Raw genomic sequence first — 25,337 nt, 5'->3', positions numbered from 1 at the left:
CTGCGGTTCTCAGATTCCACTTCAGACTGTCCTTGCTTCTGGGGTCCAGCATTCTGTTGAGGTGGCTCAAGCTTGGTCAGTCCTGCAACAAGGAAGTCCGGAGGATCTTCTTAGCGCCCGGGTCTGACTTAAAAGCAACGCACACAATCTGGTGTTCCTCTCCCTGGCTCTTTGGTTCCAACAGCAGCAGCAGTGGAAGTACACCCAGCTTCGAGAGGATGTCCAGGTGGCTTACTTTGGAGTTGATTGGTCCCACCAAATCAAGGGAAGAAGTCATCCTTGCAGGGCTTCTCTAGTCAAGATGAATTCGGAGCTTCAGCACTGCAGCAGGGTTTCACCAGGCAAACCAATGGTCCACGAGTTGCAGCAGGCATCTCTTCCAAGTTCTTCTTTGGATTCCCTAATCCAGTGGTCGACTCTGCCTTCCAAGCCAAAAAGCCTTGCCTTTTATGCAGGTTTCTCCCATTCATTCCAGCCCAGCTGTCAATCACACAGCAGGGTGGCTGTCCTTGCTGGACAGCCAGCTGACCAATCACCTTTGGGTGCATTCGTGTAAGCAAGGAGATTAAGCACAGGGAGTTTCGGGCACCTCCCTCACTTCTTGCCCCTTCTAGACATACTGGAGCCAGAGGCGGGCTTCACTCGTGAATCCCGCCAAAAGACAAAACGAACAAAGAGACCAAACCTGGTTTAGCTTGCAGAGTAAATCTCAAGAAGGACCTTTCCAACAAGAAATGGTGAAAAAAGAAGACCGGGGGCATTTTGACAAAATAGGCACCCATGGGTGCCTTACCGCAACTATGAACGCAGCTCGTGGTAAAAACCCATAATGGTAGTAAAAAGTAAACCACTGCCACCAGCCATTAATTGTAGAAAGGGTAACATAAAATGGTTACATGAGAAACGAGAAAAAGGGGATACTAATTAACCCCTCCAGCACCCTATTGTGAGATAGTGTGTGCTGGGTCTACAAAGTTACAAAATGTCAGTAAAGTCAATTTCACTTCACTGCTCTTGGAAACCGTAGTTTTACCAAGAGAAGGTATTAAAACCTTTGGGAAATCTAAGCGACTTCCCTGTGCCACTGCACTGAAGGTGCTGTGTGACACAATGTAAAGATGATGCCTATGGAGTTTGTCAGACTCCAAAGTAAAAAAAAAACACAGAAAATGAATCACATTAAAATTACATAAGAGATAAAAAGTCCTAAAGTCCAGCAAAAGAGCTGGGGGTCTCTAATGTAGAAGGGAATTAGCACATTTCTGAGAATTCTCCCTAACATGGTCCAATCTGTGGATTCTCTCACAGCATGAGGTGGTAGGCTGTACTCCGAGACGCAGTCCTCTCTGTGGAATCTCTCACACGATGAGGAGTTAGAGTGTTCTCCGAGATACATTCCTCTCTGTGGATTCTCTCACAGCATGAGGTGGTAGGCTGTACTCCGAGACGCAGTCCTCTCTGTGGAATCTCTCACACGATGAGGAGTTAGGGTGTTCTCTGATTCACGGTCCTCTCTGTGGATTCTCTCACAGCATGAGCAGGTAGGCTGTTCTCCGAGATGCAGTCCTGTCTGTGGAATTTCTCACAGGACGAGGCAGTAGGCTGTTTTCAGAGATGCAGTCCTTTCTGTGGAATTTCTCACAGGACGAGGCAGTAGGCTGTTTTCAGAGATGCAGTTCTTTCTGTGGAAGATTTCACAGGATGAGGAGGTAGGGTGTTCTCCGGGATTCAGTCAAAATGACCGAATCCAAATGACCTACACCACCAAATCACCGAAAATAGATTCTACTAAATGTCCCACGGACTTAATGTTCATAGGACATTTTGTAGTATGTATTTGGTGGTGTAGATTATATTTTTTTTGTTTTTGGGTTGGAACAGCGGCAGGAGAATCCCCCGCAACACCCTGCTCACTATACTCTATAGTATAGTTAGCGGGGGTTGCGGGGGACATCCCTGTAGCTGACCCGAACCAAAAAAAAAGGCTGCAGGGCCTGCCCCCACAACACCCCGCTCAATATACTATACAGTATAGTGAGTGTAGTGAGCGGGGGACATCCCTGCAGCTGACCAGAAAAAAAAAGAAAAGGACCCTGCGGTGCCGGTTCCCGATCACAGAAGTGAAAGGGAACTAGCGTTGCAGGAATCAGCGAGATGGAAGGAAAGGTAAGTAGGGGGATGGGGTGTGGGCAGAGGTCTACGGGGGGGTAAGAGTTTATATAGATTTGTGGTTGTTTTACCTTGAATGACTGAATGGGAAATGTACGAACAATTTTGCAATCACGTACATTTCTCATTCGATCATTTCCGTCGCAAACTTTTCAGTCGCGGTAAAACAACCCCAAATCGGTCTCCAAGATGCAGTCTCTTTAGTGGAATCCCTCACATGATGAGGCAGTAGGCTGTTTCCAGTAATGCAGTTCTTTCTGTGGAAGATTTCACAGGATGAGGAGGCAGGGTGTTCTCTGAGATGTGGTCCCATCTGTGGAATCTCTCACAGGATGAGGTGGTAGGCTGTCCTCCGAGATGTGGTACCCTCTGTGGAATCTCTCACAGGATGAGGTGGTAGGCTGTTCTCCCAGATGCGGTCCCCTCTGTGGAATCTCTCACAGGATGAGGTGGTAGGCTGTCCTCCGAGATGTGGTACCCTCTGTGGAATCTCTTACAGGATTAGGAGGTAGGCTGTCCTCCGAGATGTGGTACCCTCTGTGGAATCACTCACAGGATGAGGTGGTAGGCTGTTTGTTAGGGAGAATTCTCCTTCTATGGCTAGTTTCATTCACCTAGTGAGTGCCCCAGCAGCTTTGCTGGATTTCTGGAGTTTATTTTTCCACCTGGTAAGAGTGTGAGCCTTTTTCCCCCACTCTTACCTGTGTTTTGCCATGTGTATTTTTACTGTGTGTGTGATTTTGTGCTCTGGAGCACACAACTCCATGAGCCCCACTTTTTGTGTGTGTTACACAGCACCTTCAGTGCAGTGACACAGGGTTGTCTTGTAGACTTCCCACTGACTCCATTTTTCTGGGGCTGACTACTGTCCCCCAAAAACATGTAAAGTTGCCATTTAACTTTATGTAGTCACTTTAAAACTACAGACCCAGTACACCCCCATCTTACCTGGAGTATTGGAAAGGGTTAACTCCTACCCCTTTTTGTCTGTGCTTCTCTGAGCTTTGTTTTTCTCTTTTAACATTTAGGGGCTGGTGACAGTGGTATCTACCCTAACTGTTCTACCGCGATTATATTATATAAACGTGGTATTGTTCCAGGCTATTGTGGTAGTCTCGAACTTAAACCCGCTTGCCCAAATACTTTTTATTTTGGCTACGGTTGGGTTTAGTCACCATTTCTTTTTGTTAAAGTCCTTCTTGTGTTTTACTTTACGCGGCAAACCAGGTTTGCCTTCTTTGTTCACCGTCTTTTGGCGGGCTTCTGCAGAGAAGCCCTCCTCTTGGCACCTCAGTGTCTAGGTGGGCTGAATGTGAGGGAGGGGTGTAGTCACCCCTGCACAGGGTCTCTATGGAAACCCGAGTCACACTTTGTCATGATTGGCTGAGGTGGTTGTCCGGGCCGGACAACCCCCCTGCTGGGTGATTGACAGCCAGGATGTGTGAATGGGGGATTTTCACATAAAAGGCAGGACTCTTGGGCTGGAAGTCAGAGTCACCACTGGAACTGCAAAAAACCGAAGAGAAGTGGAGAAGAAGACAGCTGCTGCAACCCCGAGTCCCGGTGAAGCCCTGCTGCAGTCCTGAGATATCTGCCCTTCAATGACCAGAGAAGATCCAGTCCGGAGTCTTCTTCCTTTGTGCCTGGTGGGGTCAACCAGCTCATCTTCCACAGCCAGAGGATCCCCTTCGTGGTTTAAATCGCTGCACCCTGCTGTAGTGGTCCAGATAGCCATCTGAAGAGCCTCTCCTGTTTTAAAGGAGCGCACCTTTTATTCACCGTCGCTGCTGCTGGCCTCATCCCTGGGTAGTGCAGATCGCTCCAGACGTCGTCCTTCTTGTCATCACGACTGAAGCTCCATGAACCATGAGTCTGCAGGAAACTACCAGGAACAACTGTCATGGCACCAGCTTCTTCAAGGAATAAGGTATTGTGTCTGACTTCGAGAAACAAGGGTGAACCCTTTTCTCCTCACCAAAGGCTTGTCCTTTTCTTCCTTTCCTCTTATAACTTTTGCCTCCTCTTCTAACAATAGCTAAGTACTCCTGGCAACCTTGAATCGTGAACTATCTGACTGTGTGATCCTCGACAACAGGAACCCTGTTCCACCTAACACTGGCGCAGGCCTATTGACTTTTATCTTTGGGTTAGAAAGTGTTCTCTGATTCTGTAAGACCGAACTGTCATTATTGTCAAAAAGTGATTACATATGTATTCCCGGTAACGTCTTTTGTTTCATAACACCGTTCTGTCTAATCATAAGGTACTTACCTCGAGTTGTTCTGCACAAGGGGAATTGGTTGTGTGTAGTGTATTTGAAGTGTGGTTTCATTTTACTAGAAGTGAAGTGTTTTGTGAACAGATGGTTTAAAAATAAATGTACTAATATTTTTTACCCAGAAACCTTGAGTCAGTGTTTGCTTGAGTCACGGTAATTGTAGTCCTTTGTGTAATCTCTACTACTGCTCATTTGCTCTTGAGGTAAGTCTGGCTGCTGAGTCACTGCTACCACTCTTTCTGTGTAGTACAGGCTTGTAGCAAAGGTGAACTTGTATTACCACTTGTGGTCTTAACTCTGTGCAGTGGTCCCTAAGGGCACTGCATAGGATTCTGCCTAACACGGGTGTACGGCGGCAAGGATATAACTTAGAGTGCTGCTATTATCTTGGGTCAACTAACCACAAGGCTAAACACCACTATAGCCTAATAACTAAAAATCATGTCAAATATGGAAAGCTACAGTGAAGAGAATCTCTTAAACTACACTGCTGAGGTTTTGAGAACCATGTGTAGAGAGCAGAGACTCTCTGGCAAAGGCAAGAAATCTGAACTGGTTGCTAAGTTGTTGGGAAAGCAAAGTCTGGCGAGTGCGTCAGAAGAGCCTACCCCCCCCCCCAGCACATGTGGATAATGATGATTCTGATTCTGAGAGTGTTGGTTTAGATGAAGTAGAAGAATCTTTGTTAGGAGATCCTGCAGCTCCCTTACCTGCTCAGAAACCAGAACCCCTGTACACAGGGACCCCCACAGGTCCTAGACTCACTCCTGAATGTATTGCCCTTGAGAAAATGAGACTTGAATTGGAAGTGAAACGTATTGAGACACAAACTGCCATGAAACATCAAGAGTTAAGGCTCAGGGAAATGGAGATGGCTCATGCTTTCGAGATGAAGAAATTGTCTTTGGAAAATGCTTCTCTCCCAGAGTCTTCTAGGTCTTCCAGCCCTAAGAGACCCCGTATGCCAAAGGAAATGATTGGTATGTATGAGACTAAGCTTGATGTGTTGGATTGGTTAGCAATTTTTGAGTACAATCATGGGATTCAAGTTATTTCAGGGAATCAGTTGATTCATTGGCTTTTCTCTAGGCTTCCCCCTGTTTCAAGTGATGCTGTAATGGAGTTGGGGAGGAGGATAAACAGGATTATGAGTGTGTGAAGCTAGCTTTAATAGCTAGATTTGGGAAGACCCCTTCCCAGTACCTTAAGAGGGTTAGGACCCCGAAAAAGTTTGATGGTACCCCTTGGCCTACCTGGGTGTGTGAATGTTTGAAACACTTAGATGGTTGGGTTAAAGGTTACAAAATGAACACTTATGAAGGTTTGAGGAATCTTGTTATGTTGGAGTCTATTTATGATGCCTGCTCTCCTGAGCTTAGACAGCACGTGGCTGATTCAAAGGAGATATATCCTAAGAAACTAGCTGAGGCTGCTGACTTGTGGGTTGCCAACAGGGCTTCTCACAAGGATTCAGGGACAACTCAGAAGAAGGATGAGGTGAAGCAGCCAAAGAAAGATAACAAGGAGAATTCCAATAATTTCAATCCAAAAGAGGGCCACAAACATAACCAGGGTAATCCACAAGGGAACCGAATCAGGCTAGTGTACCATCTGGTGCCAAACCAGATGGAGGTCAGAACAAACCCCCATTCAATAAAGCATTTGGGAAATGCTTTGTTTGTGGGTCAACTGACCATGTGAAAGGGGATCCCTGATGTAAGGGTAAACCTTCAGGAATCCACACTGTCTCCTTAGCCTTCTCCCAAGTGGAAGAAGTACCTATAGCCAGTGGAAACTTTCAGTTCCTATCTGATGATCACATGAGAGTATCAGTTAATGTTTCTTTAGTGTCCTTGGGTCTTTGGGAACAACAGAACTTAGATATCTATAACTCAATCCCAGATAATACTAAAGAGTATTATAAAGATAGTGTTTTTGTTAATGGTCAGGAGACCTCTGCCATCAGAGACACTGGAGCAGGCAAAACTGTGGTTGATGAATGTTTTTTCAAGGTAGAGGATGTTGCTAAGGCACCCAAATACCTAACTAAGTTAGCTGGAGGCCCTGTGCAAATGGTTCCCCAGTTACCAGCTCTCATCCAGTGTAATGACATGACTGTCAGAATACCTGTTAGTGTGCAAAGTGACGTACCTGGCAGAGTCCCGTTGGGTAATGACCTAAAAATTCTTGGAGTTGTGTCTAATGCCCCCAGGCCTCCCAGCAAAAGGAAGCAGGAGCTCACCAGTTCTGCTAGGGAGAGAACCTTGAGAGGCTCTCCTGGGGATTTGATAGAAGAAACTATCACCCCAAGTCCAAAGGATGGACTTACTGCTATTGCAGGACAGAAAGAGACAAAGGTGAAACCCATGTCTGCCAGCAAGAAACCAGCAATCACCCCTGTGCCCAGAAGGACATCACCAAGACTGTCCAAAGTCACACCCGTGACTCCTCCACCAGCTGAGTCTGAGTGTGAGGTTCAGCCCTGTATGGTTCAACTAGATACTGAGGAATAAGATCTAGAAGAAGATCCGACTCTGGTTGGAGATCTTGACCCTGTTGACCATCCTGAGCTGCAGTCTTTACTGGCAGAAGCTGGACCCAACAGCAGATTTCAGCAGAAGACAAAGGGAGTGTCCTACTTTTGAGGGTCTTCACCTACAGGCAGCTTCTCAGCTCAATGGGGATGAGCCTGGGAAGTATAGGTTACACTGGGAAGATGGCCTCTTCTACAGTGAACGAACTAAGTCAACCCCTGGAGACTGCAAAAGACTTGTAGTACCTCTAGAGAACCGACTCCAGTTCCTACAGTTAACCCACAAGATACCTTTGGCTGGTCACCTAAGTTTTAAGAAGACCAAGGAAAGGCTCCCTCTCTACTTCTACTGGCCTAAAATGGGTTCCGAAGTAGACAAATTCTGTAGAAGCTGTCACACTTGCCAAACCTCTGGCAAGAGTGGAGCCAAGAATTTGGCACCCTTGGTGCCTCTCCCAGTGGTGGGAGTCCCTTTTGAGAGGGTTGGGATTAACATTGTTGGTCCTCTTGACCCTCCCACATCTTCAGGTAACAGGTTTATCCTGGTTGTAGTAGGCCATGCTACTTGGTATCCTGAAGCAATACCTATGAGAACTGTTATGGCTCAGGCTGTGGCAAAGGCCCTACTTGGTATTTTTACCAGAGTAGGTTTTCCTTAGGAAGTGATATCTGACAAGGGATCACATTTTATGTCCCACTACATACAAGCCACGTGGAAAACCTGTGGAGTCACTTACAAGTTCTCTACTGCCTACCATCCACAAACCAATGGGTTGGTAGAGAGGTTTAACAGAACTATGAAGAGCATGCTAGGTGCTTTAGAAGAACCCCTTAAAAGAAAGTGGGACCTTCTACTGCCATGGAGGGATAGGTTACAGTCCCTTTGAACTTCCCTATGGCCATCCAGTCAGAGGTACATTGGCCCTGATTAAGGAGGGGTTGGAGAGTGCTGACTATGTGATAGGTCTCCAGAGGAGAATGTCACAAATGATGGCAGAGGCAAGTGATAACTTGAGGGTTGGTCAAGCTCTGGTCAAGCATTGGCATGACCAGAAGGCTAACATGGTTGAGTTTACTCAAGACCAGCTTGTTCTTGTTATGGTGCCCACAAGGCAGAGGGCCTTGCAGGACAAATGGATAGGACCCTTCAAAGTTGTGGGTAAACCTGGAGAGGTGAACTATCTGGTGGATTTAGGCAATCCTAAGGAGGCTCCCAGAGTCTTTCACACCAACCGTTTAAAGGCTTTTGTCTCAAGAACTGACATGGAAGCTTTGCTTCTAGCTTCAGCTCAAGAGGAGGAAGAGAGTGAACCTCTACCTGATCTCCTCAGAGGCTTACTTTTAGATGAGCAAATGGAAGGAGTTAATCTCTCTTCCAGTCTCGCTGCTGACCAGCAGGCTGAGTGCGAGTTACTGTTAAATCAGTTTGCCTCCCTGTTCTCACTTTCACCAGGCTTGACCCTTTGGGGCCAGCATGATATCCTCACTGGTGACCGTTTTCCTGTAAAAAGCAGGGGATACAGAATGTCAGACAATGTAAGAACCCATATAAGGCATGAGGTCAACAAGATGCTTGATCTCCGGGTAATATAACCCTCTACTAGTCCATGGTCTAGCCCAGTTGTGCTTGTACCAAAGGCAGGATCCAAAGAAATGAGATTCTGTGTGGACTATAGAGCTCTAAATGCAGTCACAAAGACTGATGCCCATCCTTTGCCAAGGACAGATGGGCTAGTGGACAAACTTGGTGCAGCCAAGTATCTCAAGATTTCTGGAGTTTAGTTTTCCATCTAGTAAGAGTGTGAGCCTTTTTTCCCACTCTTACCTGTGTTTTGCCATGTGTATTTTTACTGTTTATGTGATTTTGGGCTCTGGAGCATAGCACTCCATTAGCCCCACTTTTTGTGTGTGTAACAGAGCACCTTCAGTGCAGTGACACAGGGTTGTATTTTAGACTTCCCACTGACTTCATTGTTCTGGGGCTGACTACTGTCCCCCAGAAACATGTAAAGTTGCCATTTAACTTTTTGTAGTCACTTTAAAACTACAGACCCAGTACAGCCCCAACTTACCTGGAGTATTGGAAAGGGTTAACTCCTACCCCTTTTTGTCTGTGCCTCTCTGAGTTTTGTTTTGCTCTTTTAACATTTAGAGTTGGCTGGTGGCAGTGGTATCTACCCTAACTTTTCTACTGCCATTATATTTTATAAACGTGGTATTGTTCCAGGCTATTGTGGTAGCCTCAAACTTAAACCCGCTTGCCCAAATACTTTTTATTTTGGCTACGGTTGGGTTTAGTCACCATTTCTTTTTTTTAAAGTCCTTCTTGTGTTTTACTTTGCGTGGCAAACCAGGTTTGCCTTCTTTGTTCACAGTCTTTTGGCGGGCTTCTGCAGAGAAGCCCTCCTCTTGGCACCTCAGTGTCTAGGTGGGCTGAATTTGAGGGAGGGGCGTAGTCACCCCCTGCACAGGGTCTCTATGGAGACCCGAGTCACACTTTGTCATGATTGGCTGAGGTGGTTGTCCGTGCTGGACAACCCCCCTGCTGGGTGATTGACAGCCAGGATGTGTGAATGGGGGATTTTCGCATAAAAGGCAGGACTCTTGGGCTGGAAGTCAGAGTCACCACTGGAACTGCAAAGAACCGAAGAGAAGCGGAGATGAAGACGGCTGCTGCAACCGCGAGTCCCGGTGAAGCCCTGCTGCAGTCCTGAGCTATCTACCCTTCAACGACCAGAGAAGATCCAGTCCAGAGACTCCTTCCCTTGAGCCTGGTGGGGTCAACCAGCTCATCTTCCACAGCCAGAGGATCCCCTTTGTGGTCGAAATCGCTGCACCCTGTTGTAGTGGTCCGGATAGCCATCTGAAGAGCCTTTCCTGTTTTAAAGGAGCGCACCTTTTATTCACCGTCGCTGCTGCTGGCCTCATCCTTGGGTAGTGCAGATCGCTCCAGACGTCCTCCTTCTTGTCACCACGACTGAAGCTCCAGGAACCGTGAGTCTGCAGGAAACTACCAGGAACAACTGCCGTGGCACCAGCTTCTTCAAGGAATAAGGTACTGTGTCCGTCTTCAAGGAACTAGGGTGAACCCTTTTCTCCTCACCAAAAGCTTGTCCTTTTCTTCCTTCCCTCTTATAACTTTTGCCTCCTCTTCTGACAATATCTAAGTACTCCTGGCAAACTTGAATCGTGAACTATCTGACTGTGTGATCCTCGACAACAGGAACCCTGTTCCACCTAACACTGGCGCAAGCCTATTGACTTTTATCTTTGGGTTAGAAAGTGTTCTCTGATTCTGTCTGCCTTGACAAAAGTATTGCCTATGATTTTTGCCCCCAACTCTTGTGGTAAATCAGGTGCTAAGCGTGTTTTTACCCCGGTAACATTTCTTTCCGCGGATACGCGTATCTTTTGTAAGACCGAACTGTCATTACTGTCAAAAAGTGATCGCATATGTATTCCCGGTAACGTCTTTTGTTTCATAACACTGGTCTGTCAAATCATAAGGTACTTACCTCGAGTTGCTCTGCACAAGGGGAATTGGTTGTGTGTAGTGTATTTGAAGTGTGGTTTTATTTTACTAGAAGTGAAGTGTTTTGTGAACAGATGGTATAAAAATAAATGTACTTATATTTTTTAACCAGAAACCTTGAGTCAGTGTTTGCTTGAGTCACAGTCATTGTAGTCCTTTGTGTAATCTCTACTACTGCTCATTTGCTCTTGAGGTAAGTCTGGCTGCTCAGTCACTGCTACCACTCTTTCTGTGTAGTACAGGCTTGTACCAAAGGTGAACTTGTATTACCACTTGTGGTCTTAACTCTGTGCAGTGGTCCCTGAGGGCACTGCAGAGGATTCTCGCTAACACTGTTCTCCGAGATGCGGTCCCCTCTGTGGAATCTCTCACAGGATTAGGAGGTAGGGTGTTCTCCGAGATGTCTTACCCTCTATGGAATCACTCACAGGATGAGGTGGTACGCTGTTCTCCGAGATGCAGTCCCCTCTATGGAAGCTCTCGTGGGATGAGGCAGTAGGCTGTTCTCTGAGATGCTGCCCCCTCTGTGGAATCTCTCACAGGATTAGGAGGTAGGGTGTTCTCTGAGATGTGGTACCCTCTATGGAATCTCTCAGAGGATGAGGTGGTAGGCTGTTCTCTGAGATGCGGTCCCCTCTGTGGAATCTCTCACAGGATGAGGAGGTAAGGTGTTCTCCGAGATGCGGTCCCCTCTGTGGAATCTCTCACAGGATTAGGAGGTAGGGTGTTCTCCGAGATGTCTTACCCTCTATGGAATCACTCACAGGATGAGGTGGTACGCTGTTCTCCGAGATGCAGTCCCCTCTATGGAAGCTCTCGTGGGATGAGGCAGTAGGCTGTTCTCTGAGATGCTGTCCCCTCTGTGGAATCTCTCACAGGATTAGGAGGTAGGGTGTTCTCTGAGATGTGGTACCCTCTATGGAATCTCTCAGAGGATGAGGTGGTAGGCTGTTCTCTGAGATGCGGTCCCCTCTGTGGAATCTCTCACAGGATGAGGAGGTAAGGTGTTCTCCGAGATGCAGTCCCCTCTGTGGAATCTCTCACAGGATGAAGAGGTTGTCATTCTCCTACAAGTGGTTTTCTTTGTGGAATCTCTCACAGGAGGAGGAGGTAGGGTGTTCTCCGAGATGTGGTCCCCTCCGTGGAATCTCTCACAGGATGAGCAGGGAGGGTATTCTCTGGGATGCGGTCCCCTCTGTGGATTCTCTCACAGGATGAGGAGGCAGGGTGTTCTCCGAGAAGCGGTCCCCTTTGTGGAATCTCTCACAGGAAGAGGAGGTAGGACGTTCTCAGAGATGTGGTCCCCTCTCTGGAATCTCTCACAGGATGAGCAGGTAGGGTATTCTCCGAGATGCAGTCCCCTCTGTGGAATCTCTCACAGGATGAGGAGGCAGGGTGTTCTCCGAGAAGCTGTAGCCTCTATGGAATCTTTCACAGGATGAGGCAGTAGGCTGTTCTCTGAGATGTGGTCCCCTCTATGGAATCTCTCACAGGATGAGGTGGTAGGCTGTCCTCTGAGATGCAGTCCCTTCTGTGGAATCTCTCACAGGATGAGCAGGGAGGGTATTCTCTGGGATCCGGTCCCCTCTGTGGATTCTCTCACAGGATGAGGAGGCAGTGTGTTCTCCGAGAAGCGGTCCCCTTTGTGGAATCTCTCACAGGAAGAGGAGGTAGGATGTTCTCAGAGATGTGGTCCCCTCTCTGGAATCTCTCACAGGATGAGCAGGTAGGGTATTCTCCGAGATGCAGTCCCCTCTGTGGAATCTCTCACAGGATGAGGAGGCAGGCTGTTCTCCGAGAAGCTGAAGCCTCTATGGAATCTTTCACAGGATGAGGCGGTAGGCTGTTCTCTGAGATGTGGTCCCCTCTGGGGAATCTATTACAGGATGAGGTGGTAGGCTGTCCTCTGAGATGCAGTCCCTTCTGTGGAATCTCTCACAGAATGAGGTGCTAGGCTGTTCTCCGAAATGTGGTCCCCTCTGTGGAATCTCTCACAGGATGAGCAAGTAGGGTGTTCTCCAAGATGCAGTCCCTTCTGTGGAATCTCTCACAGGATGAGGAGGTGGGGTGTTCTCTGAGATGTCGTCCCCTCTGTGGAATCTCTCACAGGATGAGGAGGTAGGGTGTTCTCCGAGATTCTGTCCCCTCTTGGAATCTCTCACAGGATGAGGAGGTCATCATTCTCCCAGAAGTGGCTTTCTTTGTGGAATCACTCACAGGATGAGGTGCTTGGTCGTTGTCCAAGATTTGGCCCTCTCTGTGGAATCCTGGGCCAGCCACCTGCCCACACATCCACCACAAGGCCATGTATAGGCTCGGACTGGCCTATAGGGCAATAGGGCACTGCCCTAGCGTGTTGCTTCACTATGTCGCTAGTAGTGTTGAGGCCCTACAGGCTAGCGTGGGCCAGTGTGATGAGTTGCTTCACTATGCAGCTGGTAGTGTTGAGGCCCTACAGGCTAGCGTGGGCCAGTGTGATGAGTTACTTCACTCTGCAGCTAGTAGTGTTGAGGCCCTACAGGCTAGCGTGGGCCAGTTTGATGAGTTACTGCACTCTGCAGCTAGTAGTGTTGAGGCCCTACAGGCTAGCGTGGGCCAGTTTGATGAGTTACTGCACTCTGCAGCTGGTAGTGTTGAGGGCCTACAGGCTAGCGTGGGCCCGTTTGATGAGTTACTGCACTCTGCAGCTGGTAGTGTTGAGGCCCTACAGGCTAGCGTGGGCCAGTTTGATGAGTTACTTCACTATGCAGCTGGTAGTGTTGAGGCCCTACAGGCTAGCGTGGGCCAGTTTGATGAGTTACTTCACTCTGCAGCTGGTAGTGTTGAGGGCCTACAGGCTAGTGTGGGCCAGTTTGATGAGTTACTGCACTCTGCAGCGAGTGGTGTTGAGGCCCTACAGGCTAGCGTGGGCCAGTTTGATGAGTTACTTCACTCTGCAGCTGGTGGTGTTGAGGGCCTACAGGCTAGCGTGGGCCAGTTTGATGAGTTACTGCACTCTGCAGCTAGTAGTGTTGAGGCCCTACAGGCTAGCGTGGGCCAGTTTGATGAGTTACTTCACTCTGCAGCTGGTAGTGTTGAGGTAGTACAGGCTAGCGTGGGCCAGTTTTATGAGTTACTTCACTATGCAGCTAGTAGTGTTGAGGGCCTACAGGCTAGCGTGGGCCAGTTTGATGAGTTACATCACTATGCAGCTGGTAGTGTTGATGCCCTACAGGCTAGTGTGGGCCAGTTTGATGAGTTACTTCACTATGCAGCTGGTAGTGTTGATGCCCTACAGGCTAGCGTGGGCCAGTTTGATGAGTTACTTCACTATGCAGCTAGTAGTGTTGGGGGCCTACAGGCTAGCGTGGGCCAGTTTGATGAGTTACTTCACTCTGCATCTGGTAGTGTTGACCTGTATTACTGAACTTGTACTCTTCAAGATGCACCCTTTTCAACACATTTTACTAAAAACTCTCCTTTGGAAAGTAGACAAAAAGTCAGTCACAAAAGGGACGATTTGCCACTTGTAATCTGGGCTGCTTTTTCATTGGTGCTCGAGGCCATTTTATGGCCCGGTCCGACGCTGGCCATGCATAGGAGTTTAAACCATAGCCTCTTATGTTGCTGCTGTTGCGGCCGGGTGTGCTTTTAGAAAGAGGCAAGGCTCTTGAAGAGGCCAACGTGTCGCTGCCCAGTAAAGAAGCGTGCAGATGGCAGCGCAGCTAACCCGAGAACACTTTTCCTAGTTTAGGGAAAGGAATATGAAAATCTTGAAACAACCTCTGGCGTGGCTGCTTCAGCACAATGCAGAGCCTGTGGGTGCGGGGGGAGGGGGTGTTTATCTAGTAAGTGACTCCTCGCCAGGCCTATCATCCATCTCCCGGATATTATTAGGGCCTTTTGGGGCGTAAATAATCCCGTTGGGGTCTCCCGAGTCCGCATGCCCTCACAAGCCCCCCTTTATACGGACAGCGCCGTCTGCTGATAAGGCAAGCTCCTGTGCACGTGGTTCCTGTTATGAGAGCCGGCTTCCGTGATGGGAACATGAAGGCCCGGCCCCAAGCACGTGCCCACTACTGGTGCCCTGCCCACTCCTTATGCTGGGTGGCAACATCGACAGCTCAATAAAAGACATGTGTCGCTCTGTGCCCCACCTGAGCGGGCAAGGCCTGCCCAAAATATGTAAATGCACACTCAGCGGCGCTGTGTGGGCATTTACATGCAAATGCCACCGCGCTGGGCCCGACCACATTAGCTTCAGACCCCACTTGTTAGACAGTCCTGGCTACGCCTCTGTGCCATACACACCTAAGGGGACCAGAGGACTCCTTGTCAACCAGGGTACCGGGCCTTCCCATTGCAATCAGGTACACGCTATTAAGCAAGACTACAACTCCCAGAATGCACAAGTGTGCTAGAGGAAAGTCTAAGATTGGGAAAGTGGTGTGCCAGTGACATGGCATCATCTGGTGACCCCACGCCCCACAGAGATTTCCGCTCAGAATCCAGGCACTGGTAGAAGCTGCCAATGAGCTGATGCCAACTTTCCAACTCCAGCGATTCCAAGATGGCGCTCGTGATAATGTCTGTCCATAGTAGAGGTGACTTTGTCCCCCGTGAACCGCCATCTATCAGGGTACCCAAAAGTGGATTGTGCCCCCTCATGCGCCCAGAGTGATAAAATGACATCCATTACATTGGGCAATAATAACACCTGTTATTTCCAGCGCATAGAAGCGGGATGAAACCAACATGAAGCGCTATAGGGTAAGGTTTAGAATAGCTTAACTGACAAACATAAAAAGGTGGGTGTTAACAGAAAAAACAGCAGTGTCCACAAATGTTGCATGTACTTCTATATTCTGGAGGGCTGCAGAAAGGGGAAGGGTTGGGGGGGGGGAGAGAGTCCTGCAGAAGGGATGTGGGGTGTGTACATGTTCAAGGGGGCATGTGTATTTTCCATTCTATGTCAGTGTTTCTGTTTTTCCCTTTGTTAGTTTGGGCCATTAGGGGTCGCTTGTGCCACCTAGCTGGAACTATTGCATTGGAGCACAGAGATGGATACATGGAGTGTGATGAGGTCACACAGCTTGAAGCTATTGTTTGGTTATTTGCCCTCCCATTGTCTGCCCAGGACCATGCTAATCCCCATGGCCATTGCCACCCAGTTCCTGCCCCTCCCCAGCCAAAGCACCTCCTCACAGGAACTCTTTGAGCTCTCTTTCCTCAAGACATGCCATCAAACTTTGCACTCAAAAGGCCTGCCAGTGTTTTTTAAAAGCAGTCTTCTGAAAGTTAATGACTTAATTGGCGCTGTAAACACGCTACTGGTATAATAAAAACGCCATAACCAGGTCTACATTCAGTCACTCGCTTTATAAGCACTATGCTGTCCTTCACTGAAGTCCTGTTAAAAAGAAGCATTGGCAAAGCCAGCAGTTTGGGCGTGTGTCTGCCTTTCCCGTAGACAATAGCCCACACTGTTGGCATTGCCAATGCTTGCTTTGGCTTTGAAGGCGGATTCCAGTTCCGTGCCTTTGCTTCTCCCGTGAATGCGTAAAGCGGGTGTATGGTCCCTTCCTGAGCACCTATGATCATTTAGCGGAAATGCCCCGGGGGGGGGGAGGGGAATGCCAGTGTCTCCCACCATCCACCCATGCAGCAAACTCCTCAAGGGGGCTTTGAGAACTGTGAATTAAAGAGCCCTGTTGTGGCATCCATTCCATGCCCACGGTTTCCCCTTGGCACCTATTAGAGCTGAGATTCTGACCACTGGTAGCGGCTGGCACGCATTCAAACATTTCTTAAAAGCCCATATCTTCTCCACAGGGGGAGGGAGGGGGCGCTATTTACTCTAAAGTTCATAAATGGTGAGAGCGGCGCTATTAGTGTGGGTTATACAACAGGGGGTGTGACACGGGGGCTTATCAGCCCACTATGGGACTAGTAGACTCGGGGTTCTTATCCTGCCTCGTGACCCAAAATATGGGGTTCTGAGCTAGGGAATTCACCTCCCCCGGCTCTCGATCCCCTTACTAATAAACCCGTCGTGTTTCTCTTGGGTGGGTGTGTGTGTGTTGTACTGTACATGGATCATGACTCTCACTTGGCTTATACATTAATTTCCACAGTGAGGGGAACCCGAGACATTTTCCACTTACAGAATACAGCGGCAGGACATGAATGCCTTCCCAAATACCAGGAACCGTACTGCTGTTTACTAAAATATGACTGCAGAAGGACTGCACTAGTACTGGCCACTACTATGCATCCCACATCAATAGTTACTGAAAGAATACTGCTGGAGCACTGCACTAGTACAGGTCCCGAGGGTGTGTTATCCCAGGCCCCTGTGCGAGATTTGCTGAAAGGACACTGCTGGAGCACTGCACTAATACAGGTCCTGAGTTTGTGTAATCCCAGGCTCGTTGGCGAGATTTGCTGAAAGAACACTGCCGGAGCACTGCACTAGTACAGGTCCCGAGTGTGTGTGCTCCCAGGCCACTTGGCGAGATTTGCTGAAAGAACACTGCTGGAGCACTGCACTAATACAGGTCCTGAGTTTGTGTAATCCCAGGCTCTTTGGCGAGATTTGCTGAAAGAACACTGCCGGAGCACTGCACTAGTACAGGTCCCGAGTGTGTGTGCTCCCAGGCCACTTGGCGAGATTTGCTGAAAGAACACTGCTGGGGCACTGCACTAGTACAGGTCCCAAGTGTGTGTTCCCAAATCCTAGGTCACTTGGCGATATATACTGAACGAATACTGCTGGATGTCCCAAGTCTGTATTCTGAAGGACCAAGTCACCCCAAGAATTCTGAAGGACCAGGTCACCCCAAGAATTCTGAAGGACCAAGTCACCCCAAGATAGTTGGCATACAAAGGTAATTGAAATAATGTTATATTTCGAAGGGCCTTGGAAGCAGATGCATTTAAAATGTTGCAGAGGAGCGCAGCTGGCAGCAGGCCCCCTCCATTCACACTTGATGTATTGCCCCCCCCTCTTCTGTGTTCGATTACCGGTCCCACATGTGGGCAGCTGCCGCCGAATTACACGGGCTACTGAATGCAGCCTGCTGGGCACCGGCGTGGATGCCACACACACCCTCATACAGGCACAGCAGCCCGTGGCTGTTCTCGTGCCATGCCCCTCCAGGCTGCCACCGAGTGTTGCTGGGGCGACGCCTCATTAAGAAGGCACTGCAGAGTGGAGAGGGCAACACTGGGCACCACTCACTCTGAGCACGAGCCCCAGAAGCCCTGCTGGAAACTTCAAAGGCTGGCACATCCTGTGCCCATTAAACCCTTGAATGCCATCAAAGGGCGCGCTAATGGCAGGAAAGCACGGCTAAACATACTCCCGGCTGAGACACAAGAAGGGCTGTGCCCCTGGACATCTCTGGACAATGCGGTGGCCCTTACGAAGATGAGCTGCGGGTAACATGCCCCTCCATGGCAAGCGTTGATGGCCCCGCCTCCTCCACTTCTACCTGACCTCCCCCAATTCAGAGTTCATTTAAACTACCCGATTATGCCTCCGGTGCATTGAGTGGGTCGATATCACTGTATCCTTTGGATATATAATCTAACACACATTTGGGGCAGTGCTGTAGTGCAGTGGCTTTGTAACCGCCTTAGACACCTGCAATGAAATCCCGGCTCTAGCGTTGCAGCTACGCATCGCGTGATTCTGGGCAAACATTGCATCTCCGTATGTATAATGAAAAAGCCAACTAGACGGCGAGCCTTGGAGTACAGCCCCACCTCTCTCCCCCGTACCTCCTCCTGCTCCCCCCCCCCAATTAAATCCTGGTGCGTGTAATCCGGCTCAACTGGACCCCACACAACAGACAGTCCTCGTGTTCAAGATGCCCCGCCGCAACAAATGCTGCGTGTAAAGCGTTATGCAGCGCCTTGAAACCAGACGTGCCGATATCAACCTGCACATGCAAAAAAAGTTGGTCCCTGAAAGTTTGAGAATTAAAATTCACATTGGCGTTGCCCGGCCGGCATGGCACTTACAAATACACGATTCATGGTAAAGAATGAATGTTTGATTTGGTTAATTACTGATGTGCAATCCTTCGCTGCCTGGTGAAATGAAACAGACAGATCCGTGGCCAGCAAAGTGGATTTCCCCAAAAAGCACTTACCCTTTTTAACAAAAGGGGCCTGAAGACAGCAGCCTTTATAGCCCAGGTGTTAGCAAAGGCAAAGCGGAGGAGCGAGAAACAGCGCTGCCCAAGTGCGACGCACGCCCTGCATCCACACACAGCACCGTCCGCACCGATGTGGGGGTCTCGCCCATTCTCCGTTTGGCCAACGTGGTGCCATGCAAAGCACTTGGATGCTCTTACGTGTGTGTATTCCCTGTCGCCCTATAACACGTGCCATCTCTTTAGAAACCAAACCCTGCTGCCCCCACAAGGCTGTATCATAACACGCACACACTGGCGATGTACGGGAGCGGTGCTGCACGCGAGCGGTGCTGCTCGCACTTGAACCCCTAGAGTTCAGGGGAAACGAGGAGCAGAGCACTTATAATTAAACTGCCCCTAAAGTGGAGATTCGGAGATATACACCGATCTCCTCGTATCTGGGCGCTTACCTGCCTGGTCGTGCGCCTGGATGTCGCCTCCTCTCTTCAATGCGCTGCGTTTGTCCGCAGGTTAACTTAAAGATGCGTGCTCCATGTGAAATGCCGGGTCTTGCAGGGAGTTGGGCTGAGTGAAACCCTATGCCCCCACCCCCGGGAGTGGGGGCTCAGCTGTCGGAGAGCTTCAGATAACAGATGCAGAAACCCCCCCTCTCTGCGCTTGCGGTCCTTCGTTTGTTGAGCACGCTAAGTGCGTGCTTGACTTGGAAGCGCGGTTAGAAGTTCAGCAGCTCGGCTGTGCCCTCGCCATGCCTCGGGGAGAGAGAGGGAGTGGACCGCAGGCAGGCAGGGCAGGGCAGGGCAGGGCAGGGCATACGTCCTGCCGGAGTGTGGGCTCCTGAGAAAGTGCCTAGTGCCTCAGCAGCCTGGCGTGAACTCCAGCCCCCTTGCGAGGGTTCTCCAGGCTAGATGCGGCAGCCCTCCTCCGCGGGCAGCGTGTGTCTAGGAGTCTGCTTGCTTGGACAGACCTCCCGCCCGCCTCCTCCCCCCACGGGTGGGATGGGAGACAAAGCTAGGGGCCCTCCCCCTCACCATGGACACTGGAGACGTGCGGCTTCCACACAGAGCAGTCTCCACTCCGCGATCACAACCCCAGCCAGACATCAGCCCTCTGGTGTCACGCGGCGCCTCGAGTCTTTGCCTGAAACTAGGAGCACTTACACAATAGGAAAGTGCAGATCCTATACAATAAAGAGCTGATCTTACACAATAGGAAAGTGCAGCTCATGCGCAGCGGAAAAGTGCATATCATGTCATATACAATAGAAGAGCTGATCTTACACAATAGGAAAGTGCAGCTCATACGCAGCAGAAAGTGCAGATCATATACAATAGAAGAGCTGATCTTACACAATAGGAAAGTTCAGCTCATGTGCAGCGGAAAGTGCAGATCATATACAATAGAAGAGCTGATCTTACACAATAGGAAAGTGCAGCTCATGCGCAGCGGAAAGTGCAGATCCTATACAATAAAGAGCTGATCTTACACAATAGGAAAGTGTGGCTCATACGCAGCGGAAAAGTGCATATCATATCATATACAATAGAAGAGCTGATCTTACACAATAGGAAAGTGCAGCGCTCATGTGCAGCGGAAAGTGCAGATCACATACAATAGAAGAGCTGATCTTACACAATAGGAAAGTGCAGCTCATGCGCAGCGGAAAGTGCAGATCATATACAATAGAAGAGCTGATCTTACACAATAGGAAAGTGCAGCTCATGCGCAGCGGAAAGTGCAGATCCTATACAATAAAGAGCTGATCTTACACAATAGGAAAGTGCAGCTCATGTGCAGCGGAAAGTGCAGATCATATACCATAGAAGAGCTGATCTTACACAATAGGAAAGTGCAGCTCATGCGCAGCGGAAAGTGCAGATCATATACAATAGAAGAGCTGATCTTACACAATAGGAAAGTGCAGCTCATGTGCAGCGGAAAGTGCAGATCACATACAATAGAAGAGCTGATCTTACACAATAGGAACGTGCAGCTCATGTGCAGCGGAAAGTGCAGATCATATACAATAGAAGAGCTGATCTTACACAATAGGAAAGTGCAGCTCATGTGCAGCGGAAAGTGCAAATCACATACAATAGAAGAGCTGATCTTACACAATAGGAACGTGCAGCTCATGTGCAGCGGAAAGTGCAAATCACATACAATAGAAGAGCTGATCTTACACAATAGGAAAGTGCAGCTCATACACAGCGGAAAAGTGCAGATCATATACAATAGAAGAGCTGATCTTACACAATAGGAAAGTGCAGCTCATGTGCAGCAGAAAGTGCAAATCATATACAATAGAACAGCTGATCTTACACAATAGGAAAGTGCGGCCCATACGCCGCGGAAAAGTGCAGATCACATACAATAGAAGAGCTGATCTTACACAATAGGAAAGTGCAGCTCATGTGCAGCAGAAAGTGCAAATCATATACAATAGAAGAGCTGATCTTACACAATAGGAAAGTGCAGCTCATGTGCAGCGGAAAGTGCAGATCATATACCATAGAAGAGCTGATCTTACACAATAGGAAAGTGCGGCCCATACGCCGCAGAAAAGTGCAGATCACATACAATAGAAGAGCTGATCTTACACAATAGGAACGTGCAGCTCATGTGCAGCGGAAAGTGCAAATCATATACAATAGAACAGCTGATCTTACACAATAGGAAAGTGCGGCCCATACGCCGCGGCAAAGTGCAGATCACATACAATAGAAGAGCTGATCTTACACAATAGGAAAGTGCAGCTCATGTGCAGCAGAAAGTGCAAATCATATACAATAGAAGAGCTGATCTTACACAATAGGAAAGTGCAGCTCATGTGCAGCGGAAAGTGCAGATCATATACCATAGAAGAGCTGATCTTACACAATAGGAAAGTGCAGCTCATGTGCAGCGGAAAGTGCAGATCATATACCATAGAAGAGCTGATCTTACACAATAGGAAAGTGCAGCTCATGTGCAGCGGAAAGTGCAGATCATATACAATAGAAGAGCTGATCTTACACAATAGGAAAGTGCAGCTCATGTGCAGCGGAAATTGCAGATCACATACAATAGAAGAGCTGATCTTACACAATAGGAACGTGCAGCTCATGTGCAGCGGAAAGTGCAAATCATATACAATAGAAGAGCTGATCTTACACAATAGGAAAGTGCAGCTCATGTGCAGCGGAAAGTGCAGATCATATACAATAGAAGAGCTGATCTTACACAATAGGAAAGTGCAGCTCATGTGCAGCGGAAAGTGCAAATCATATACAATAGAAGAGCTGATCTTACACAATAGGAAAGTGCAGCTCATGTGCAGCGGAAAGTGCAGATCATATACAATAGAAGAGCTGATCTTACACAATAGGAAAGTGCAGCTCATGTGCAGCGGAAATTGCAGATCACATACAATAGAAGAGCTGATCTTACACAATAGGAACGTGCAGCTCATGTGCAGCGGAAAGTGCAAATCATATACAATAGAAGAGCTGATCTTACACAATAGGAAAGTGCAGCTCATGTGCAGCGGAAAGTGCAGATCATATACAATAGAAGAGCTGATCTTACACAATAGGAAAGTGCAGGTCATGTGCAGCGGAAATTGCAGATCACATACAATAGAAGAGCTGATCTTACACAATAGGAACGTGCAGCTCATGTGCAGCGGAAAGTGCAAATCATATACAATAGAAGAGCTGATCTTACACAATAGGAAAGTGCAGCTCATGTGCAGCGGAAATTGCAGATCACATACAATAGAAGAGCTGATCTTACACAATAGGAAAGTGCAGCTCATACACAGCGTAAAAGTGCATATCATATACAATAGTAGTGCTGATTGCACACAATAGAAATGTGGCGCCCAAACACAAAAGAAAAGGGATGATCTTGCACAATAGAAAATTGCATCTTATACACAGTAGAAAAGTGCATATCACATGTAAAAGTAAAGTGCACAACATATACAATATAAAAGTGCAGATTATACACAAAGGAAAAAGTGCTGATTGTACACAATAGAAAAGGGCAGCTGACACACAACAGAAGTGCCGATTGTACACAATAGAATAGTGGCCTTCAAACATAAAAGAAAAGAGCTGATCTTACACAATAGAAAACTGCATATCATATGTAAAAGTAAAGTGCACAACATATACAATATAAAAGTGCAGATTATACACAAAGGAAAAAGTGCTGATTGTATACGATAGAAAAGTGCTGCTCACACACAAAAGAAAAAAGCTGCTCATACACAATAGAAAAGTGCATCTCAAACACAATAGACAAGTGAATATAATATACAAAAGAAATGTGCACATCATATACAATATAAAAGTGCAGATTATACACAAAGGAAAAGTGCTGATTGTATACAACAGAAAAGTGCTGCTCAAACACAAAGAAAAGTGCTGATCATACACAATAGAAACGTGCATCTCCTACACAATAGAGAAATTCATCTTAAAACCAATCGAAAAGTGAAAATCATGCATAATAGAAAAATGCTGCTTGTGCAAACTAGGGAAGGGTAAGCACTAAACAAAAGAAAAGTGCATCTTATAGACAATAAAAGAAAGTTCATATCATACAGAAAAGAATTGTGCCACTCACATAGAATACAAAGATGCAGCTCCTACACAAAATAAAAGTGGCAATTGTACAGAATGGAAAAGTGCAGCTCATACACAATTGAGAAGGGCACCTTGTGACAAATCAACTTCTGGGGCACCAGTGGTCCAGGAATGAATATCAATTTCTAAACCATCAATCAACCCCACACCTCGAGTTCACCAGAAGGGATCTAAACAGATTGGAATACAAGTGAATGATAAGACCTCCTTGTCCAATTTTTGGTAATGTGGACGAAATGGCAGGCTTATCTCCGCAAGGTCGTGGATCGTTGGTTAGTTGCAACACAGCAAAAATACAATTATTACCCAATGATCAAAGGGACTGTCCAGTGAAGGTTGTATGCAAATATCGACTTTATTATTACTACAGCAGAGTTCTAGCACACTACAATTACAACCACCCTGTAAAGGAACACAGAGGACAGATAGTTTCAAGAAGGAAAAAGGGATGCACTCTTGATACTGACAGGACAGTAGTTGGTAAAGTAATCAGTCTTACAGTTTAAGGTTATTTGGTGTCAGGATCAAGGGGACAAAGGGTCGTAACTGTCTCTAGGGGCCTTCAGAGAAGGACCATGGGGGCAGTACCACAATGTACCTGGAGCTGAAGAAGTTCTTGGTGCTCGACAACATCGAGGTGGTTCCAGAGCGCTTTGCAGCCCTTGAGACAGAGTTAGTGGCGGAAGACAGTTGCGGGTACCAGGCAGCAGGCAGTTCGGCAAGCGAGGCTGGAGAGACGTCTGCATGTTGTCAGGTGCGGTGGCTCGGGCCAAGAATCGGTGCTGGTTGGTGGATCTGGAATGCTGGTCGAGGCGTCTCGGATGGCTCTGGTGACTGCGCCGTAACAACAGTCAGCGGTGCAGCCGGGTGAGCTTCGAGGACTCCACTGTCTCGAAAATGTCCTTAAAAGATGGACGCTGGATGATGCTTGTGTGGCACTCCTCCTAGCTTCTTCGCAGGACTTGTGTCCTTTCAAGGTGGACGGGCCAAAGCTCAGGAGAGCCTTTGTTCAGATACTCTCCGGCACTTCCCACCTAGGAAGCTTGCTGGCAGAACCTAGCAGGGCGCGCTGTGTGCTGGCTGGGTACTGGTGCATGGTTCGGGATGCGCTGATCATTTATTTAGTGCATATTCTGTTAGCAGTACCTTCCACCATCCTTGGGTGGTGCGGTGCACTTGTCAGCTATAAGCACACGTCACGTGCCGCATACATCGCATTTCTTACAGACATCAGCGGGGGCCCTTTCTTTATTTTTGGGAGGGGCATGTTCCACACTGTACATTGTTTCTCTGGGCCATGAAGAACGTCTGTGGCTAACACTGTGATGACTTCACAGGGATGTCTGAAGTGTTTAGTTTTTTCCCTTTGATCTTGCGTGGGCTCTCTTTGATACACCACAATGTGTGGTCCTCATCTGTGTGCACTAATACAACAGGGCATTGTGCACTTCACCCCCACTCTCTCAATTCCACAATAGTCCTTTCCAAGGAATACTCTTGGCTGCCAAAAAGCTGCTGTCTGCACACTTTTGCTCGAGGTGCCAGATAGCAAAACTCACACACTCTTGCGAGCATTGAAGACCCCACCACAAAGGCAGTAACGTGGTGTAGCCGGTGACTTTGAAACCCACAACACAGGAGGACACGTCTATTGGGTGACTTGGGACCCCAGGAAAGGAATGAGACGTGGTCTAGTGGGTGATGTAGGGCCTGAAAATGGGGGAGGACATGGTCAAGAGGGTGACTTAGGACTCCAGGACAAGGAATCAGACGTGGTCTAGTGGGTGATTTATGACTACACAAGAAGGGATGAGATGTGGTCTAGTGGGTGACAGGACTCCACAAGAAAGGGATGAGATGTGGTCTCGTGGGTGACTTAGGACTCCACAAGAAGGGATGAGATGTGGTCTAGTGGGTGACTTAGGACTCCACAAGAAGGGATGATATGTGGTGTAGTGGGTGACTTAGGACTCCACAAGAAGGGATGAGATGTGGTCTAATGGGTGACTTAGGACTCCACAAAAGAGAAGAGATGTGGTCTAGTGGGTGACTTAGG

General features: G+C 48.1%; 2 protein-coding genes across 9 annotated transcripts in view; one reads left to right on the top strand and one right to left on the bottom strand.

Moving 5' to 3' along the window:
* Positions 1–19,595, bottom strand: part of ANGPTL2 (angiopoietin like 2) — a 156,647-nt gene extending 137,052 nt beyond the window's left edge. The window contains exon 1 of the mRNA XM_069609369.1: positions 19,103–19,595. The gene's annotated coding sequence lies outside the window, so the exon portion shown is untranslated. The remainder of the gene's footprint in view (positions 1–19,102) is intronic.
* The window catches only part of RALGPS1 (Ral GEF with PH domain and SH3 binding motif 1), a 2,625,553-nt gene that overhangs the window by 1,595,912 nt on the left and 1,004,304 nt on the right, over positions 1–25,337 (top strand). The gene's annotated exons all lie outside the window — the stretch shown is intronic.

This window comes from Ambystoma mexicanum, chromosome 8 (assembly GCF_040938575.1).
Source record: "Ambystoma mexicanum isolate Mex_15411 chromosome 8, UKY_AmexF1_1, whole genome shotgun sequence".
Taxonomy (NCBI): domain Eukaryota; kingdom Metazoa; phylum Chordata; class Amphibia; order Caudata; family Ambystomatidae; genus Ambystoma; species Ambystoma mexicanum.
The sequence above is the reverse complement of the archived record's forward strand: the minus strand, read 5'-3'. Positions and strand labels throughout refer to the sequence as shown.